Raw genomic sequence first — 20,488 nt, 5'->3', positions numbered from 1 at the left:
TGCTGTATTAGTGCAACAAGGTGCTCATATGCCTGAATTTGAAAAAGCAAGGGAAAGAGCAACAGGAGATTTAAGAAGTAATGGATATCTAGGTCTAAGTCATTTTAGCATGAGTGACATAGTATATCATTGCAAGGTTTTGAGTAGCAGAATGAGATCACCTGATAAATTTAAACAGGATCACCCTGGTTGTTCAGTTGGAAAGTAGTCAAGGGAGAGACAGGGAGATTAGTTAGGAAGTTAGAACATTAACACAAGCAAGAAATGATAGTGTTTGATCTTGGGTTGCTGAGAAATGTTCAGATTCTGGAAATATTTTGATGGTAAAGCCAATGAGATTGAACGTGGACTGTGAGAGCAAAATCAAATCAAGAATAACTCAAGTTTGTTGGACTCTACGATTGGAATCATAGCATTTGCTATTAACTGAGATGGAGAAGAGTGGAAGGTGAGGTTTTCTGTGTGTCTGTGGAGAAGATCAGGAGTTTGATTTTGGATGTGTTAAGCCTGAGACAAGTGGTAGGCATTCAAGTGGAAACATCAAGTAGGTAGTTGTGCTTAAATGTATAAATTTCAGAGAGGAGATCTGGCCTTGTTATATAAGTTGGGAGTCATCATCATATAGATGTTATTTAACAACATGAAACAGGAGGGAAACATCAAGGGAGTGGAGATATAAACCTGTACTGTCTAATATGATAGCCACAACCAAATGTGTCTACTGGGCACCTGAAATACAGCTATCCTCAATTGAGAATGCTGTTAAGTGTGAAAAATACACCAAATTTCAAAGACTGAGTATGCCAAAAAGAATGTAAAATAGTTTACTAACATTTATATATTCTTAAATATTAAAGTAATATCTAGAGCCATTCAAGTAAATATATTACTAAGATTAATTTCACCTGTTTCTTTTGCAGCTCATATTTGTAGCTCATATTTCTATTGAGCATTATAGATATAGAGGAAATGAAGTCCAAAGTTTGAGCTCTGGGAAATTCCTAGATTAATATATTTGGAAGATGAGAGGGAAGCAAAACTTAGATTGGGATGGGGCAGCTAATGATGTGGGACAGATACTGGGAGATGGTTGAATCCAGAAATTCAAATGAAGAAAATATCTCAGGGAGGAAGGAGCAGACATGGAGATTGATCTACCATGTCTAATTTTTAATTGACTGTGATACTTCAGATAAAACTAGGGTTGAGAATTGAGTATTGGATTAGCACCATAAAGGTCATTGGTTTTGGAGCAAGTCATTTCTGTGGAGATTTAGGGTAAAAGTCTTATTGAAATGTTTTACAAGAGAGATTAGAGGAAACAGACTGGAGGAAATTAATATAGAAAGCTCTTTTGACGTGTATCATGGTAAAAGGGAGGCAATCAATGAAGTGGTAGTTGGAGGGGACAGTATAATGCGGTTGAGAGCCATCTTTTAAGGAAGAGAAATATAGCACCATGTTTTTATGCTGACATGAATGATTCAGTATTGAGGAAGTAAATGTTCATATCAGAGAACTCGTCAGTGATTTCCTGATTAGTCTACAGGAGTTGGAATCTAGAGCAAAATGCAGGTGAATATGAGCAGCTGACTTGCTCACAGAACACTTAAAATCTAAAGGCGGTTGTGACAAAGTGTATCTGCATGGAGAAGATTTGTTACTTAAGAATAAACACAGGTGGGGGTGAGAGTTCTCCCTTTAAAATGTGATGAGATGAGATATGGAAAGGAGGTAGTTAAGTAGTCCAAAAAAATTCAGAGCTTTTATGTGAAAATCTGCCTTAAGTTCAGAAACAATAAAATGTTTATTATTGGAGAACTACAAACTAGTGTGCTCCACAATATTGTTTATTTTATTTGAACAAGTGGTGAACTCTAAGGGAGAGAAGGATTTAAAAAAATAACAGTTTTATTTAATCAGTGATACTTTGGCTTTACTTTCATGAACTCACTTTGAAGGTTTTGTTTTCACTACTTATTGGAGTTACATTAAGAAATTAATAATGAACATATTTTGACATTAAAACCAGCATAGAAACTATGGTTGCTTGAAGATGAAGGAAAAATAGCTGCTTTGCAAAATAAAAATATTAAATTTTTGTATAAAGAAATAGAGTACAAGTTTTGCTTCTTCAATGCCCATTGAATAATTAAGACTGCAAAGCACCCTATATTTCTTAATATTTGCTTTTAAGAGAAGGTTAAGTATAATACATATTTTCTACTACTTAATTACTTTTAAATTAAACATTTATTATTGAATACTATGTGACAAATGCTGTTATACAAAAGTGGATGAAGACATCTTCCCTGTCTTTAAGAATCATATACATAAGCAGAACAGTCACCCATATAGACATATAATATAATAACAATAATATTGAGCATCTATTATTATTGGGGTAAAGATCTCACAATAACCATGCAACATATGTATCAAATTTAATCAATAAGAAAACATATTGTAACTTGTCTAAATGCATTCTGTTAATAGTAAGGTAGAAGTAGCATTTGAACTGTCTAATTTAGTTCCAAAACTTCTTTCCTTTAATACACATTCCCCTTGACAAGCAAATAAAATAGAAATGGTGTGTATTAATGATCTATTGCTGAGTAATAAATTACCTCAAAACTTAGTGGCTTAAAGCAATATTTATTACCTCAAAGATTCTATGGGTCAGGAATCTGGAAATGGCTTTGCTGAGTCCTCTAACGCTGGTCCCTTACAAGCAATCAAGCATCAGCTGGAGCCACAGTCATCTCAAGGCTCTGCTGGAGGTGAAACCACCTCCAGACTCACTCATGTGGTCATTAGCAGGATTCAGTTCCTCTCCTGTCTTTGGACAGAGGGAATTGAGGTGTTGGCCAGAGGCTTGCCTTAGTTCTTTGCCACCTGAGCCTCTCCATGGAGTATCTCACAACATGGCTGCTTTCTTCATTAGAGTGAGCAAGTGAGAGAGCAAGAGAGGTCTAACAAGATGGAAGCTAGAGTCTTTTTGTAACCTAAACTTGGGCGTGACATTTCATCCCTATGCCTATGTACTATTCATTAGAAGTAATTCAGGTCACATTCAGAGGGAAGGGATTACATACAGGCATGCATACTAGAACTCAGGCAGCATTGGGAGCCACTTTAGAAACAGTCTACTGTATGGTGTATAAAAAAATTAAATAGTAGCTCAGAGGAGGAGTTGTTAAATCTTTTGTAGTGGTGGTAAGCGTTGAAAAGAAGCAATATGTGCCTGAAATGCATGTTGAAGATCTTATAGTAGTTAGGAAGTCATTTTTCTATAGCTTTGTTTGTTTGTTTGTTTGTTAACATAGAGGAAGTGTGTTTAAAATAAACGGTTAAGGGAAAGGCATACCTAGAAGCTTAACAATATGGGCAAATATGTTAAGTTATAAAACTATGGAGGCAAGTGGGAGGATGAAATTGTAGAACAGCAGACCTTAAACTTGGGGGAGGCCATGAACTAATTTAAACAGTTGATGAAAAACAATTATAGTGTTCTCAGAAGAAAATTGAGCATAAATATAACATTTGTTCCTTTTCTGAAATTATCTGTGGATCCAAGTTAAAAACAAACAAATACCTCCATGGTTAATTAGGCCCAGGGAAAATTTTGAAGGACATCCTTACTAAAAAATTGGAATTTTACCCTGCAAGGCAATGGTCAGGTTCTGAAGAAATTGTAAGGAGAATGAGGTGATGACATTCACTAACAATGGGTGCAGTGTCACTAACTGATTAGAGGGAAAAAAGCCATGTTATGAAGCTACTGTAGTAACCTAGGTAACAAAGATCTGACTGGAGCAGTGATGTTTCGGTAGAGAGAACGACAAATCTCTAGGAGATACAATCACCTGGACTTGTTGACTAATTTAAAACTTGAGTGATACAGAAAGGAGAATGACTTTAGATTTCTGGTTTTAGAAGCTGGGTGATGTGAAGAGAAAATCATAATGGAGTAGGTATTGTTAAGAATGCTCTGTAAAATGGAGCTGGGAGGCCACAGAGGAAGTGTGACTTAAGTATGTCTCAGCCCAGATGGAATTTAAACTTTTGACCACTTATTGTCTTAACCAGGCATACAGACCATCTGCCAGAAACTTAAGATACTTATTGGACACTTACCCTAAAGTAACTCGTGACAGCCTATTCCTTAAGGACAAATATTTACTTTGCTGCATCACAGTCAACCACAATTCTTGCTAAACAACTTTAACAATTGTGTGACTTTTGTCTTTATAATCCCCTGACTCTTTCTCTTCCCCAGAACACTCTTTCGGTTTTACCCAAATCTGTGTCTCTGGAATTGCAATTCCTAAGAATCCAAATAAAGTTCTTTGCAGCCTTGACACTGGTTATTGTTCAACAATGATAACATTTAAAGAGATACAAACGTCCTTATTTCCTTCCTGTGTAGGGACAAACCCAGTTCTTCGTTACTATGTTTTTCTTCTCTGTGAGTCTCTTTACTATTCACAAAAACACTTCACTTTTGACACCTCTGGTCACCAACTGTGTGTGGGGTTTCCCTCACAACCTGAAGCAAGTTTCCACGACAAAAGCTGGGTGTCCTACAATTTAACTCAATTTTAACACTATCTACTTGGAGATAGTACAGATCCCACAGGTTAAGTCTCAGTCCCACAAGACTGCTCCCATCCTCAAGCTCAGCTTATCACCTATATTTCTGACAAACCAGCTATAGATTGGAGGTTCCAATGACCTCCTCCTCAGGTTTGATTAACTTGCTAGAGTGGCTCACAGAACTCAGGAAAACACTTATGTTAACCAGTATATTAAAGGATAAGATAAATGATTCAGATAAACAGTGAGATGAAGAGATGTATAGGGTAAAGTCTGGGAGGGTTCTGGGTGCAGGAGCTTCTCTGTCCCTGTGGAGTTGTGGTGTGTCACCCTCTTGTATGTTCACCAACCTGGAAGCTCTCTTAACACATACTTTTAAGATTTTATGGAGGCTTCCTCATGTAGGCATGATCAATCATTACTTCTATTTCCAGCCCTTGTGCCTTCTCAGGAGAATGTGGAGTGGGGTGCTTCTAATCATGGCTTGGTCTTTCTGGTGACCAGCTCTCATCCAGGAGCCCATCCAGAGTTGCCTCATTAGAACAAAAGACACTCCTATCACTTAGGAAATTACAAGGGTTTCAGGAGATCTGTGTCAGGAACTGGGGGCAGAGGCTAATATATATATATATTTTTTTTTTTTTCTGTTATCTCACAATACATATTAACAAATATACTAATTTTTCTTAAAAAGAAAAGAATGAATGTAATATTGATGAAACAGATATACTTGTATTGGCTATTTCTAACATTGTTTAAATACCATATCTGCCTATAATAGAAATAAAATTCATGGCCTACAATGGCACCCTAAGAAAAATCAAAGTAGAGAGGGACCGTCTACAACAGAAATGAGATAGAAAATGCTGAGACTGCCCAGTGGTTCTCTCAAAATATTGTAGACTAAATTAACTAATGGAATTGTACTCTTAATTTAATTAATGAGGTTTGCAGCCAGAAAATGCTTCTCTCTATATTATTAGTCTGACATTCATTTGACTTACGTAGGCCAAAGAATATTTCAAATCACCTTAGGCTCAGGGTTGTCAATCTTATTTTGCTCTTTTCTTTTTGTTCCTTATAGAACAAGATAGAAGCATTATAGAAGCATTTCACAGTGACAAAATGCCATATGAATTCTTATATTCTTTCATTTGAGCTTTGGCCTTATGATGACTTCAATTTAATTCACTAAGAATGTTAGGGCCATTTGGCTGAACCATCAACAGTAAAGCACATGTTTACTGAGTTCTTGCATTAGGAATGTAGGAATGAATAGAACATATTTACAAGCTATAGTCATTCTCTTCAAGAATTATAAACCTAGTAGAAGTACTGAGAGTATATAAATAATTATGAAGAAAATAAAATTTATAAACACAACACTATTAATATAAATAAACTATTGTGAAAATCCAGAGAAAGGAGAGATCATACAAATTATTAAGAATCCAGAAATATCTCATTTAGTAGGTGGAATCTGAGACAACCTATGAGCAATCAGTAAGATTTTTGAGCAGTAGAAACAAAGCAGAATAGGAGAAATCATTATCATAAGAATTAGGAAAATATTGCTGTTTAGTAAAGTTTTCCCAAGGAAAATGAAAGATGAGCTTAGAAAGATATAGTTAAAGTAAAATTAGTTTATGCTTGCTGCTCAAAATAAAATACTTATTAATCTCTGTTGCAGGACCTGGCTGGCTGTTTACCAAACTTGTTTTTTCTTCCTCCCTTGCATAGAGCTAACCTACATTTACTAGCATACTTTGCAGTTAGGTGTGGCCAAGTGACTGAATTTTGACAATGATATAAAGTGTGCTACTTCCAGAGGTGGCCCATAGAAGATTGAATGTGATCCTCCATGTTCTTTCCCCTTCAGAACAAATTTGGAATACCCACATTACCTGATCTGAAGACTTGGATTAGTCAGAGTTTTTACATAAGGCACCAGGAACATAAAAGAAAAATGGCTAAATTAGACTTCATCAAAATTACAAACTTTTGTTCTGTGAAAGAACTGTTGAGAGAATGAAGAGATCAACCACAGAGCTAGAGAAAATACCGATAAATCACATTTCTGACAAAGGACTTGTACCTAGAATGTATAAAATTTTCTAAAAGTCAAACAATGAAAGAAAACCCAATATGAAAAATGAGAAAAGGATCTGAACAGACACTGCACCAAAGAAGATATTTTGACGATGTGAAAGCATAGGAAAAGATACTCAACAAAATTAATTATTAGAGAAATGTAACTTAAGGTCACATGAGATACAGGTATACACTTATTAACATTGCTAAAATGAAAAACAAACAAAAAACACTTACGATACCAAGTGCTGGTGAGGATGTGGAGCAACTGGAACTCTCACATTTTGCTGGTAGGAATGTAAAATGATATTGTACAACTGCTTTGGAAAACAGTTTCGCAGCTTCTTGTAAAGTTAAATATACATTTGACATATGATCCAATGATCCTCCTTCTAGGTGTTTGGCCTAGAGAAATGAAAATGTATAATTATACAAAAATCTGTTTCTGAATGGATATCAGCTTTATGTTCATCACCAAAAACTGAAATCAAACATTTGTATTTCAATTGTTGAATAGTTAAACAAACTTTGATACATCAATACAATGGAATTTTACTTGGCAATAAAAGGAGTAAAATATTGATTCATAATATGGATAGATCTCAAATGCGTTTTGCTAATTGATAGAATTTAAACACTCAAATACATTGAACAATAAGAGTAATTCTACTACTATAATAACTTTTTTAAAAAAAATAGTATTTTCAAGTTCCTGAGTTTATGAACCACTATATTCTTCTACTGTACATCATACAAAATAACATTGGAAAATGGTTTTTAAAAAGAACATTTCTATACGTTTTTCTTTTTACTACTCAAAGTATTTCAAATAACTCTCACCACAATGGTAAAAGGTAAGTTAGAAAATTAGATAATAATTGGATAGCAGGGTAGTTTATATGTATTTGGTGAGGGAATTAACCTTTTATTTGTGGACCAACCACAAAATTGCAAGTCTGGAATGTTGTATTCTTGGTATTAATAGCAATACTCTTACTTGTCTTCATATATTATTGCAGCTGCATACTTATACATTTCATTGAACATTGAGCTGATTACATTTTGGGAACATATCAAACTTTAATATTCAAATGCTACTCTTGTGACAGTCTAAATACTAACTAAAAAAAGAAGTAACAAGATCTAAAAGAATAGACAAACTTTGTTAGTAAAATGTTCTCTGGCATACAGTTGTCTTTCTTTTCCTAAAATGAATGTATATGCATTTAAAATCTATTTCTCAGAAAATAATTTGTATTAATTTCATGCATAATTCAACAAGGTCAATCCTGACATTTAAAAAACTTTTACAGTAAGTGCTAAAAAAAAAAGTTTTCAAGAAATATTGTTACCAGATATAGGAAAAACACAGTCATTTACTCTTAGAAATTCTTCATGTTCCACATTTTCCCCAAGCATGAGACATAAACAAATGAACCAACAATCATGTATTTTGCAATTTCTAGATTTGCTATTCTCATTCATATATGCTAACACATAGATTGTTTTCACTCTCTAGAAATACTAACATTGAAAATATGAAAAAAAATCTTTTTTCAACTTATAGCTTTTCTGTACTATTTATCTGATTTAATAGAAAAGAGAGATAGAGAGAGAGAGAGAGAAGAATGACTGAGAGGATTTGGGGAAGGAGGAAGGAAAAAGAAAAACCTAAACTAAAACTTTAACATTCAACTCTAAACTGAGTTTTGATTTCACCTACTAACATCTTGATTGAACCTAAAATGCCCATCACAAATATGAATGTCTTTTGTTCCCAACAATTTACAGCACTTTATGGCCTATTTCATTGCATCATAAATGTCATAATGACCAAATGTTCCATGAAATGTCAAAAAATGACATGAATTACAGTTATCATCTAGGTCTATGTCTGGAAAACTGAGTTTCTGGTTCATGCTCAGGTAACATTGTGCTTTTTGTGTTTGAAATTTCTGTGTACTGTGGCACTGAGTTAATTAATTTTATTTTATCATCGAAATGTACTATGGTTCTCTCTCAAAAAGTAATTCATTAGTCAGGAGAGTACACACATAACTGAATTAAGTATTTCTCAATTATAATGCTACTATTTCTTTAAATATCAGCTATTTAAAGATTCTTAAAATCTCATCTTAACAAAGCTCTCTGGCATGATAATGCTTTACAACTAATGTTTCATTTTCCACATTGGGACATTTGTTGCTCTGGGACTTATTAATGTCTATGAGATTTTATCATACTGTTCAAATTCAGTAATGAATGCCATGTTCTTTGGCCACCCCATTCTCCCATTATCATGTGCATGCCAGAATGTAATTTGATAGTTTCCTAAATGTGAGTAAGGAAAAGGGAAAAGATCATAATGATGCTATTCACACAACTCTGCTGCCTATACTTGTATTGCTAAACTTATTTTTGACAAGTTGGTTTTACTACGTAGCTTTGATCCAGCTGGATATTTAGCTTGCTAGCTAAAAAGCAGTTTTTGAAATGTTAATTTTCAGTTTATATCAATTTTTACTTCTTTTTCTTAATCCAAATAGAAAAATGATGCAACTCTTAGACTGGATTTTAATGTACCTATTTATTCAACAGGTATTTACTGAGCCCCTTCTGAATCTGGGTACTGTGGCTTAGAGGAAGAAATAAACATGGCAATTGCTGTTTCTGCCTTCTTGACACTTATCCAGGAGTTCAGAAAACAAACATGTAATTGTATGTCCGGTTCTAAGTGTCTGATTTCGGTAAGCTAAGGCATTTTCTACAAAATACCACTACTCCAGATCCATAGAGGAATAAAAATTGGAATGCTTGAATAAGCACTTTCAATTCTGAAAGCTATTCCTTTTCCTTTCACTTCTTAGGGAATTTTCCCTGCATTTTACCACTGATTGAATTACAGGCAAACTAATGCAATCCATCCTTCTTTGTAGGAGTGCATCTTTGTGGACAACCAATGTAATTGTAAGAGTGAACACTTTGCTACTCTTGATTTTCCAATCTCACTTAGTATATTCCTGCTGGTAAGAGAAAGTAGTGAGTAATTGAATATCCTGAGTAGTAATGTACATCCTGAGCCTCTGCATCTAATTCTCTCTCCTAATCTTACCTTCCTCAACAAAACATTTGTCTCTTAGTTCTCTCAACACCCAATTAGATATTCACCACTTGGTTTATTGCCAGTCCCTACCCTGACATGTAATAGTCATTCAATAAATTAACTAACACAACCCTGGAAATAAGCTATAGAGAGTTTAAAAAATATTTGCAGAAACATGGTTCATTCCATTTTGCACGATACTTTTACCTACAAGGATTGTGTTTTACTGAAACAATTATTTACTTCTGTGCAGAAAGAATCTAAAATGATGCTTTAAAATTTTTGTTAGGGTTAGACAAAAGAGCCATTCAATAATGGAATTTGTCATATTGGAGACTTATGTGATTGGACAACGATTTTTAAGACAAATATGGGTGCATACCTTATTATAATGCCCCAAGAGAAAATCCTAAAGCCCAACTCAGCAACAATATAGTCAGAGGTTATATAAGGCAATTTATATATTCCAAGGGAGAAAATTACTACTACGCTCGGGGCACTTTATAATGTGGAAAAATACAGTGAGAAAGACTGTCAACCTAATGTTTCAATAGTACTAAGTATATATGTGAATAATTCCCTTGACTTCAATCTTTCTAAAATGTCTCTTAATCAACAAAGAAAAGATTGGGAGGAAAATGTCTGTTTAAAGGTTTTGTAAAGTTCTGAAACTTCCATCTGTGTCTGTTTGCGTAAAAATCTGCCTGTCATTCCAAACTAATTTATATTTTTTTTCAAGGATTTTTTTTTAAGTTTAGCATCTCATGAAAAATTCCTACATTTAGAAAAACTATGCAGATGTAAACTTTGAACTACCTTTGGTTTTCTAAGTAGTAATTACAATTGCAAGAACTTCTGACTCAGGAAAAAAAATCTGTAGGAACATTTAAGTGCTTGGAGGAAAGGTGCTGGAAAATGACAAATGAGCTATTTGGCCTTGCGTGACAAAGCCAGTGAGGAACATTTACATTATAGGGAGAGTAATATATTACTTTAAGTTTGCACAGTCAATCGTGTTTCCTATATAGTTTGTTAGGTTCCAACATATCTTTTAAACTTTCCATTTAATTTGGTCTCTTAATCTCATTGTTTTACATTGTTATATTTTTGATAATCTTTAAAAAGAAAGTTTAAATATATTTAGAGAATGTTTTACTTCGTGAGTGACATTATGCCAGGCATATTAAAGGACATAAAGATAAAAGAGACATAGTCTATTCCATGAAAAAGCTTAAGCAGTCTATAAGGAGGAAGAGCTCAGTACCTTTAATAGAGAGAAGAAAAATGCGTAGTAGAATATAGTAGGGAGATGTTTCGAATATTAAGTACTTTTCTCATGTTTTTATTTTTAAGGGTACACTGAAAATCTCAACTGCTAATAATAGAAGAAAAATAAAAACACTGAGGGTTAATTTCCAAAACACGAGTAACAAAAGTATGTGCATTCATTATAGTCCCACTCTTTTTCAGTTCCTTTGTGTTTGAAAGAGCAGAACATAGGTAGAAATTTTCAGGCCTTTGAAAAATTTTACACCTTCCATATGTGCAATATTTGGTTGTCTTTTCTACCTTAAAGTTTCCTCTTAAAGTCTATCATTTCTTAAAAGACAAAATTAACATTTTAATGTTTACTATATGGCTGTAACGTTCAAGACTTGAATATTCTGTGATATTCAAGACTTGTGAGAATGAATGAAAGTCAAATTGAAGAGTTGTTCAGTAAACCACAGAATTTGAACATTGAACAAAATATTGCTGTTAATATGGTACATTATAACCTCTTTTTGTTAAATCTTTGGCATGAAATACTGTTAAGTTCCCTAAGTCCTCATTATTTTCAGCAGGCTAATATTTTTGTTGCATTGCTATGATGACTGAACTTGAGTTGACATGGGTTGACTGCCTGTAGGGTATTGTGGGCTAACTTGCTGTTGAATAGACAAGGCTTCCCTTCTCTCTAAATTACACAGGAGAATTATTTTGCAGAATAGGAATAATAAAACATGCAAATTAGCTGAAATAGAAACAAAAAAATTCCACAGGAGTTGAAGGAATGGCATTCAGCTAACAATACTGTTAGAAGAGAAATCTTTCCTGTATGTTGATTTTATCTTAAAGTGGAGGGATCATTTATTGTTTGGGAGAAAATTTACAGAGTTTGGAGAAGTGTTTAAAGAAAGCTTTTCCTTGGTCAGATCCAAAGAATTCTCCAACTGCATCACTTTGTTAATTCACTGAACATAAGTTCACAGAATATCTGCTATGTGGCCAAGTCTGCGCTAAGTATTAAATGTACAGAGGTGCAGGACCTGGTCTCTAAGCTGAGGGAAATTACAGCTTGGGGGAAACACAGTTAAAAATCAATTAAGTGCAGCATGAAAACTGTAAGTTTCACCAGACCTTCAAGGAAGATATAATTCTTATTTAAAATTTTCCAAATGTTCCAACTAATTTTGTAAGTTGAGTAAAACACTGTCACCAAAGCAACACAAATAATGCAAAAAAAAGTAGAACATTTTCACATATGAGTAAAGATACAAGATTCAAAATAAAGCATTAGTAAATAAAACCTAACACGGTATCAAGGGGAAAACACCTCATAAAGCAGTCTTATGACTTCAAAGATTAGTTGATGTCAGGAAATCTCTAATGTAATTTACTACAACAAGATTAAAAATGAAATAAAATAATATCACTATATTGATAGATATCCAATATCATGTTTTGCATTTTAGTACCCATTACTGACACATAACTTTGCTTTTTTTTTCTGAGCACCTTTCAGAAAACTATTGCAAAGTCCTATCTTCAAATACATTCATGCCTACTCTTACATCTCCTCTTCAGTATTGTACTAAATATTTTCCTAAAGTTAAATGAACATGGTTGATAAATTAACATCTCACAAAGTTGGTGTTATTTAAATCTCTTTCCTTAATAATCCATTATATATCCTTAATCCCTGGATCTTTGGATTTATCTTAAGCTCCTTTATGGTTATTTATAATCGGATTATATTATTTACCCATAATTCTCAAAATTCCCCAGATTTTCAAATTAAAAAGTCTGCATTCCAAAAGACTAAAAAATTAATTGCTTGATATTTGGAATGTAGTTTCCTGTAGAAAACTCTGTCTAGACTAGCATACAAGACCTATTAATACTAGGGAATAAACTTAATGAAGAAAAATTTAAAAAAACTCACCTATATTCTATGTAAGTGAAATACAGAATATTTTAAAATAGTGAAATAAAATACTTTGTGATACAAATAATAAACATAAAAATAAAATATGTAATGAAAATTTTCAATTTTCCTTGAATTCTTGTCCTTGAAGGAAGTAAGGTGAGGTTCTAGACCCTCCATGTACATTAAAAATCAATAGAACTTGTTTTGGGGTTTTTTGTTTTGTTTTCTGTTTGTTTGTTTTTTCGCCCATGTATAATTTCACTTCAAAGTGAACATTTTAATTATTGAAAAATATTTAATTATTTTAAAAGAAATTTATTAATTGTGATTCCAGTCTTTTATTGGCTTACGATTGATTTTTTAAAACATAAGCAAATAACTGAATTTATATAACTGAGCAAAAGATGGAGGACAGAAAACAAAGAGTATACCTGAATGAGATCATTTTATACAATATAAAATGAGGACGACTTTAATAGAGAATATTTGTAGCATCTCTTTGAGAGAGAGAAAGGAACAATGCATTAGTCAGTTCTCCTGTCAACTGCTAGTCTGCATTGGAATAGGTCATCTCGGTTATTATCCAAAGCAGGCATGAATAATTTTGGGGTGAATATGGAGAATGTACAAATAGTCGAAACCACAGAACATTAACCATACAGATATTTGTAGCAAAATTTTGATAACTGCATAACTAAATGGACTAATATCATCTCTAACAATTTTGCTAGAGTTAAAATGTATGGATTAGCATGTTGAGGTTAAAGTTTATTTATATGTTAACCAGCCTTAGGCTAACTTGCCAGAAAACAGTAAATGTCAATAGTAATTAGTTATTTTTGTTTAAAAGCTAATTTAAATATAACGTGTTTCTTCTCTCCTTTTAATTGAGTTGTACAAGATTACCCTCATTTAAAAAAACAAAAACCAAAAACCTAGAGACCAAACTTCTATAATCTGTTCAACATGCTATTTTTGAGTACCTATTATTAGTATTCAACAAAACACACCTAGTTTTAGTTCTCTTGGAATGACATTAAATGAACAAAGATAAATCCACAGTTGAAATCTGTGAAAAATGCAATGCAGGAAAAGAATAGGATGCAATGATATACAGTAACAGGAAGAACAACTTTTAGGGGAGATGGTTATAGACAGTCTTGCTCAAAATGGCATTTAAGCTGCAGTCTGAAGGGTGACTAGAAGTTATGCATCTGGAAAAAAAGAGGATGTGCATTTCAGGCAGGATGAATAGCTCATTAAATAATAATAATAACAATTTAGATGAAGGAAGAGCTTGTGAAAAATTTCCAGGTGGGCTGGAGGGTTTTTGAGCAATGGGGGCAGTGATATTGAGGCAGGCTGGGACCTGGGATCTGGGACCCTTCACTGCAGTGCTTGCACCTGGACAAACATCTCCTCAAGCAACAGAATACAAAGAAACTACAAGGGACTAAAAATAACTGCACGCCTGAGTAGATGGACAAATTGTGAACAATAAGATACAAAAAGGCCAAACCCCAACTGCCTCTTCTGAGGTGCCAGGAGCAAAAGCGGGGTATGACACGTGATCTCTGCATATAACACCACATAATGGTGGGCAGCTCACCGAGGCCACCCCTCTGGCCCAACCCACCGATCTGCTCCCACCCTCACCTCCTATAGGGAAGCAGCTCGCCAGCTAGGGCCCCGCACTCCCCACCACAGGGGCAAGCAGCAAGGGCAATTGTTACTTGTTCTCACTCCCTTGTGCTACAACAAGAGTCCCAGTAAAGCCTGGCCTGAATTCCTCCTCTGGCCTCTTATCAGTTTTTACTAACTAAAGAGTCCAGGAACCCAGTTTGGTAACAATATGAGTTGAGGATGGAGTTAAATCATGAAGGTTTTACATTATTCTGAATATAATGAGGAGGTTACGGCTGTGATGACATTACAGCCGTGGGAGACATTTAGTTTTTCTTTTGGAGGATCAAATACCTAGATCATAAATTGGGTATAAGGTGGTCAATAAGTACAGAAAATGGAGGAGGAAAAGCACAGGAGCTTAAAGGTAAGGTAACTCACATGCCAGGAAACTGCAAGTACAGAATCTGTTATTGGAAATAACAGAAACCACCAAAGGGAGTTTATGGATACATGTAACAGGAAAGGTAGAGGCCTGTCTAGCTTCAGACACATTGTATCCATATGCTCAAACAATGACTGCAGAAGAAGCTGTTTCATCATCTCCCAGCTCTGTTTTTGTGTGCGATTTAATTTTTCATATGAAGTGACACATTGCCAGCAGCACCTCCAAGGTCATATTCTACCAGCCAAGTGACTCCAATGAGGTAGTGCCTCTTTCTCAATACTTCCCATAATAAAGCCTCCTTTAAATCCAGGTCACCTACCCATCCTTGAACCACTCACTCACTAGGAAATGATCTAGGAAATGGAATACCCTCCTTGTCCAGGCCTGACTCACATGCCCAGCTTTCAATGGGTAAGGGGTTAGGCTTTTCCGAGTCACATTGGCTCAACATGACTGAGGGTGCAGAAGTTGTTCACTAAGGGAAAATCAGGATGATGTTATTGGAAGAAGTAGAAATGTATGTAGGTGGGAGACAGATAGGGAAGTGGGGGATTACGGAGGGAATCAGGATGCTGAGAATCAGAGAAGGACCAGAAGAAATTAAGGGCTGGGAGATGGATTCCAGTGAGATTTGTAAAAACAAGTCCAAAAATAGGATAAAAGTAAAAATACATATATACACTCCTCTATATAAAATAGATAACCAACAAGGGCCTACTATATAGTACAGGGAATTATACTAAATATTTTGTAATAACCTATAAAGGGAAAAGAATCTGAAATATAAATATATATATATGCACGAATCACTTTGCTGTACACCTGAAACTAACACAACATTGTAAATCAACTATACTTCAATGAAAAAAAAGATAGGATAAAAGGACATATTCATAATCTCCACCCAAGTTCTACTGGATCTGAACCAGATCCTCTAGGGCTGTATCCTATTGATGTGCATTTTAAACTAAGAATACCAGGATTCTTTAGCACTCTATAAAGGTTGAGAATCATTGGATTAAAATTATAACCATGGGAAGGCCTGAGACTCTCAATAATTCAATGTGTTGAGTTTCTCTGAGTTGTGAATTTGTATGATTTTTTTTGTCACTTGTTATTTGAAGCAAGAAAATAACCTGACCACAAAATAGACACCTACCACATAATATTGATTTTTTTTAATGTTGGTACTTCTATTAATGCATTTGTATGTAGAGAAAAATTGGCCCAAATCGATTTAAGACCAGTAAGACCTCTTGGTGATTTTGCTTCAACCTCCAAACACTCAGATTTTCTCCACATAGAAACTCACAGCAGATGAATTGAGTTCTTGAAAACAGGTGTGAAAACTTGAAAATGAATACCCATGAGTGTCTCTGAACATGAATAAATTGCAAGGTTTGGCTTCAACTCTGAATTTCTTACCCTGCTTAGACTGGAGTTAGTGTTTAGCACTCCCTCAGCGTCAACTGTGTTGCAAATCCTGGACTAAGTTTTATTGCAAAAACAGCTCATCTTTGATTATTGTGAAGTCTGTTAAGATTCAGCCACCAGGTGTCAGTAAGACTTGCAAAACAATAGGGTTCTGCAGAGTCCAGTGATTTTCTTCATTCAGTCTCTAGGAGCAAATTAATACAGGCTTTGGTTGTATCTTTTGTTGTTGTTGCTCCGAAAGCAATGTAATCCATTGACAGACCCACTGAACACAGAGAGAATTTAAATCTTCACCCCGCCCCCCATGACAAGGCCTTGTTTCACCCACTTTCATAGTACGGGCTGGTTTTTAATTTCCAAGAACTGAGTACCTCAATCATAGTGAATGAGGTAGTTTATCCAACCTAGAAGGAAAAGGATGCATCTGAAGCAAGTGACAAGGAGGCAGGGTATCTTGCCAATTACATGTAATCTACTATGAAATGTCAATTAATGAAAAATAAGTAGAAAAGTTGAGCATTCTCAGACTATTTATAATGCCAAAAACATACACTGGGACAATTCTGAAACTTAAATAAAATGGGGTCTTTTTTTTACTAAATATCCAAAGGTTTGTGTTCGTATTCTCACTTATTATTGTTGTTGTTGTCTTCATCATTATTGTTTTTTACTCTGCTATTGTTGCTTATAAAACAAACATAAATCCACTTGACCCTCATACAAAGCCGCCTTAATACCTCAGTTTTTTTTCCTATTTCATATAAACCTTGAATTAAAACTTGAAATTAAACGTGTCACAGCATATCCATGATATCATTATAAAATTTATTCTGTTCCCTATAGTTCTGTGTAGAAAAAAGATTTTGCAAAATGTACTCTCAGCTTCTTGAGGATTATTCTAATAGTTATTGTGTTCTGGTACACTGTTTGGTTTAATTCCTATTTCACTTTCAGTTTCCTCAGAGGTAGATATTTCAAGCACTTGGTGTTGCCAGCCTATCTAGTTAAAGTCTGACCAAGGTCACAAAGTCTGTTGACTCATATGGCACTTCCCGTGTAGAACACAAAATTCTACATCATCTTTGAATGAAATCCAATAGAGCAAGATCCCAGCTGTCCTAGTATCTGTTGAAAACATAAGACTGACCTAGTCTAAACTGGTCCTCAGCATTATTTTGGACAGCATTTAGGTTTTCAAGACTGCAGGAATAATCCATGTATATTTTAGAAAATTTGAAAAAATCAAGAAAACACCAAGATGAAAAAGAGACAGTAACTGTTAATATTTTGACTCTCAAGATTTTGTATTATCTTGTCTCAGTGTTTACAATATTTAAAAAGAAGCAGCAATAGGAACAGCTAGTTTTGTAAAGAAATTACTTATTTGTGAATAATCCAAAAGACTGTATAGAGCTTCTCTTCCCAGGATAATAAATGGTAAACTACAGTGGCCAGATTGTATTGTTCCTTTGTCTCAGCAAGGCGAAGTCCCTGACAGCTATTGCCAGATTAACATCACGTTTCTAGAAATTGAAGTAGGAAAAAATTATTGTAAGGGAGGCGTGGCGCAGGGAGAAGGGTTAAAACAGCTTTGAATGCTCTATAAACTGGGTCCAGTATTATAAAGGGGTGACTTACTTCCCTGTAGCCACAAAAAAGTTTGGGTTTGTGGGGGGTGATGAGTGATTGCAATACTGGTGAGTGAACACAAATGTACTGTGGTTTTTCCTTGCGTGCACTTGCTGTTTTGCCTCAAGTCTTCATTAGAACTTTGGTTAGGGGACATTCTATTGATATTTGCCAAATTAAAAAAAAATATTTCTAGTTCTGTTAAAACTTTTCACATCACATTTTATTTTGTGTTGTGTTTCAGCGGGAGTGTGGGGGGGGTCAGTCAGGTACCCCTAAATTTCTGCCACTTAACTCAGAAGCCCCTCATCACCAACACTATGATATCCTCATTCTGAGTCATTAGTGAGCACTTCTCCATTTAGGGCTTTTCAGATTAAACTAGTCAGATTAATTTCTAGTGCCTATCACAGTCCCCAGGACAGAGTAGATAATGAAAAAATATGAAAAGAGTCAGTAAATTAATTTTTTAAGATATAGCAACCTGTTGTCAGGTATTAATGAACAAAACAAACCGTATTTTTCATTTGTCATGTTTCATCGGTTTAGTAGAAATAATGCAAGGCAGACACTGTTAATATATATGACTGGCAGGGTACACATGCACATGTGAATGATAAATATTGGACAGAATTGTAACAAGAAAATATTGAAAATTTAGATTATATACAACATACAGTTTCATTTTTGGCAAAAAATAATAAAAGAACTAGTGGAGTTCAATATTTGGTGTGAGTGGGTAAGTGGAACTCCAGTTAACAAAAAGTGATATTGTCAAGAAGGAAACCATACTTTGATAGTGTGTAAGAGAGAAACTGGATCACAAATTGAACTTTGGTCGCACTCAAACCGTGAAGTTGGAACATGACCTGGGAATATCACTAGATTTATCACTTTTGATGCTTTTCAGATTGCTTAGGTGGCCAGGATGCCCTTTTAAACTCTCCATCTCACTGACTGTCTGCATCCTTTTCTACAGAGCACAGGCTTTGCTACAGTGATCCCTGCATTTATCATGTTCAGATGTGTCTATTTCAATGTGTTTTTCTGAAACTAGGGGAGAAAACCATGTGGAGATTGCAGCTGGTACCAAATGCCGTACCTCACCTCATTGTATAAGACAATCTCCAAAAGAACACTACTCAGACTCCCATGTACACAGAGAAAACATCCCTCAGGGAAGATTATCTAGCTCACTGCATGAGTGTCTAATTGAAGATTCTTCCAAAGTGAATACGTAACTTCCTAAAAGCCCCACAAATATCCTTAAATATTACACATAGCATACAGGGCACTTTCAAGGGGACATTTTGTTATTAAAAATACTTATATTTGAAATACTATTTAAGAAAGAATTCATTTTTATATTAATAGTTACCTTGTCTATAGGCATGTGTCCTTTCTATCCTAATGCGTTTTGGTTCTAACATGCATTTGTGACTTTGGCTTCATAGAATATAATTGTGACTTATTCTTTTTTTCCTTCATTCAATAAACATTTACTGAGCACCTCCACCTTTAAATAAGTCTACTATACTCCATAGGAAATACAAAAATGTTTAACACACAAAAATAAATAGACCCTTAGGGGCCTACAGAGTAGGACAGAAAACAAGAAAATCACACAGATCTTTTTATAATATAAAATATAAAGCAGTAAGTTCCCTGTGAAATGTGTACATCAGTCATTCTCAGTCAGCCAGAGAGGGTGGTGAAACTTTCCAAAGATTTTCTTGCAAAATCACACACTGAATTCTTTAAAATATGATGAATTTGAAATCAAGTCAAGAGTTAATTGAAGTTGAGTACCAGTAAATCTAACAGTCTCGGGCAGTGAGGCATATACGTTTATATTTAATTGGCAAAAGTTACCTGATTGAGAAATCTGTCAATCACAGTGTATGAATGGCTAACTCAATCACCTGAGTGACTGATACAGCAATCAATGAAGAGTACTGTTATTAACATATCTGGAAAAAGAATCAACTATAAATAAATTAGTTGGCTGGAATAGAGTTTCAAATTTATGTAACATGTAGGAACCTCTGTTTTATGTTTGCTTATTTTCTATAACTCAATTAAATTTCTGCCAATATGGCAGAAAAAAAAATTTAATATATAACCAACCACTTCTCTTTTTCTAAGGCAGTACTAAGTTTTGGGAAATCTTACATAGGACAAGGCATTGGAGAGACTCATTGGATCCTCAGTGTCCTCTTCCTGGCTGAGTGAGATCCATTGTTTTTTGGTTTTTTTTAACATCTTTATTGGAGTATAATTGCTTTACAATGGTGTGTTAGTTTCTGCTTTACAACAAAGTGAATCAGTTATACGTATACATATGTTCCCATATCTCTTCCCTCTTGCGTCTCCC

At 34.6% G+C, this 20,488-nt stretch overlaps 1 long non-coding RNA gene across 5 annotated transcripts in view; it reads left to right on the top strand.

Annotated features, from left to right (window-relative positions):
• The first annotated feature begins 216 nt into the window (after window positions 1-216).
• Window positions 217-20,488, top strand: part of LOC114486555 (uncharacterized) — a 39,202-nt gene continuing 18,930 nt past the window's right edge. For all 5 annotated transcript variants that reach the window (XR_003680476.2, XR_003680475.1, XR_003680477.1 and 2 more), the window contains exons 1-2: window positions 217-448; window positions 9,286-9,434. This is a non-coding gene — a long non-coding RNA (uncharacterized lncRNA). The remainder of the gene's footprint in view (window positions 449-9,285; window positions 9,435-20,488) is intronic.

This window comes from Physeter macrocephalus, chromosome 7, assembly GCF_002837175.3.
Source record: "Physeter macrocephalus isolate SW-GA chromosome 7, ASM283717v5, whole genome shotgun sequence".
NCBI classification, from domain to species: domain Eukaryota; kingdom Metazoa; phylum Chordata; class Mammalia; order Artiodactyla; family Physeteridae; genus Physeter; species Physeter macrocephalus.
Note: the sequence above shows the minus strand (reverse complement) of the source record. Positions and strands in the feature narration are given on the sequence as shown.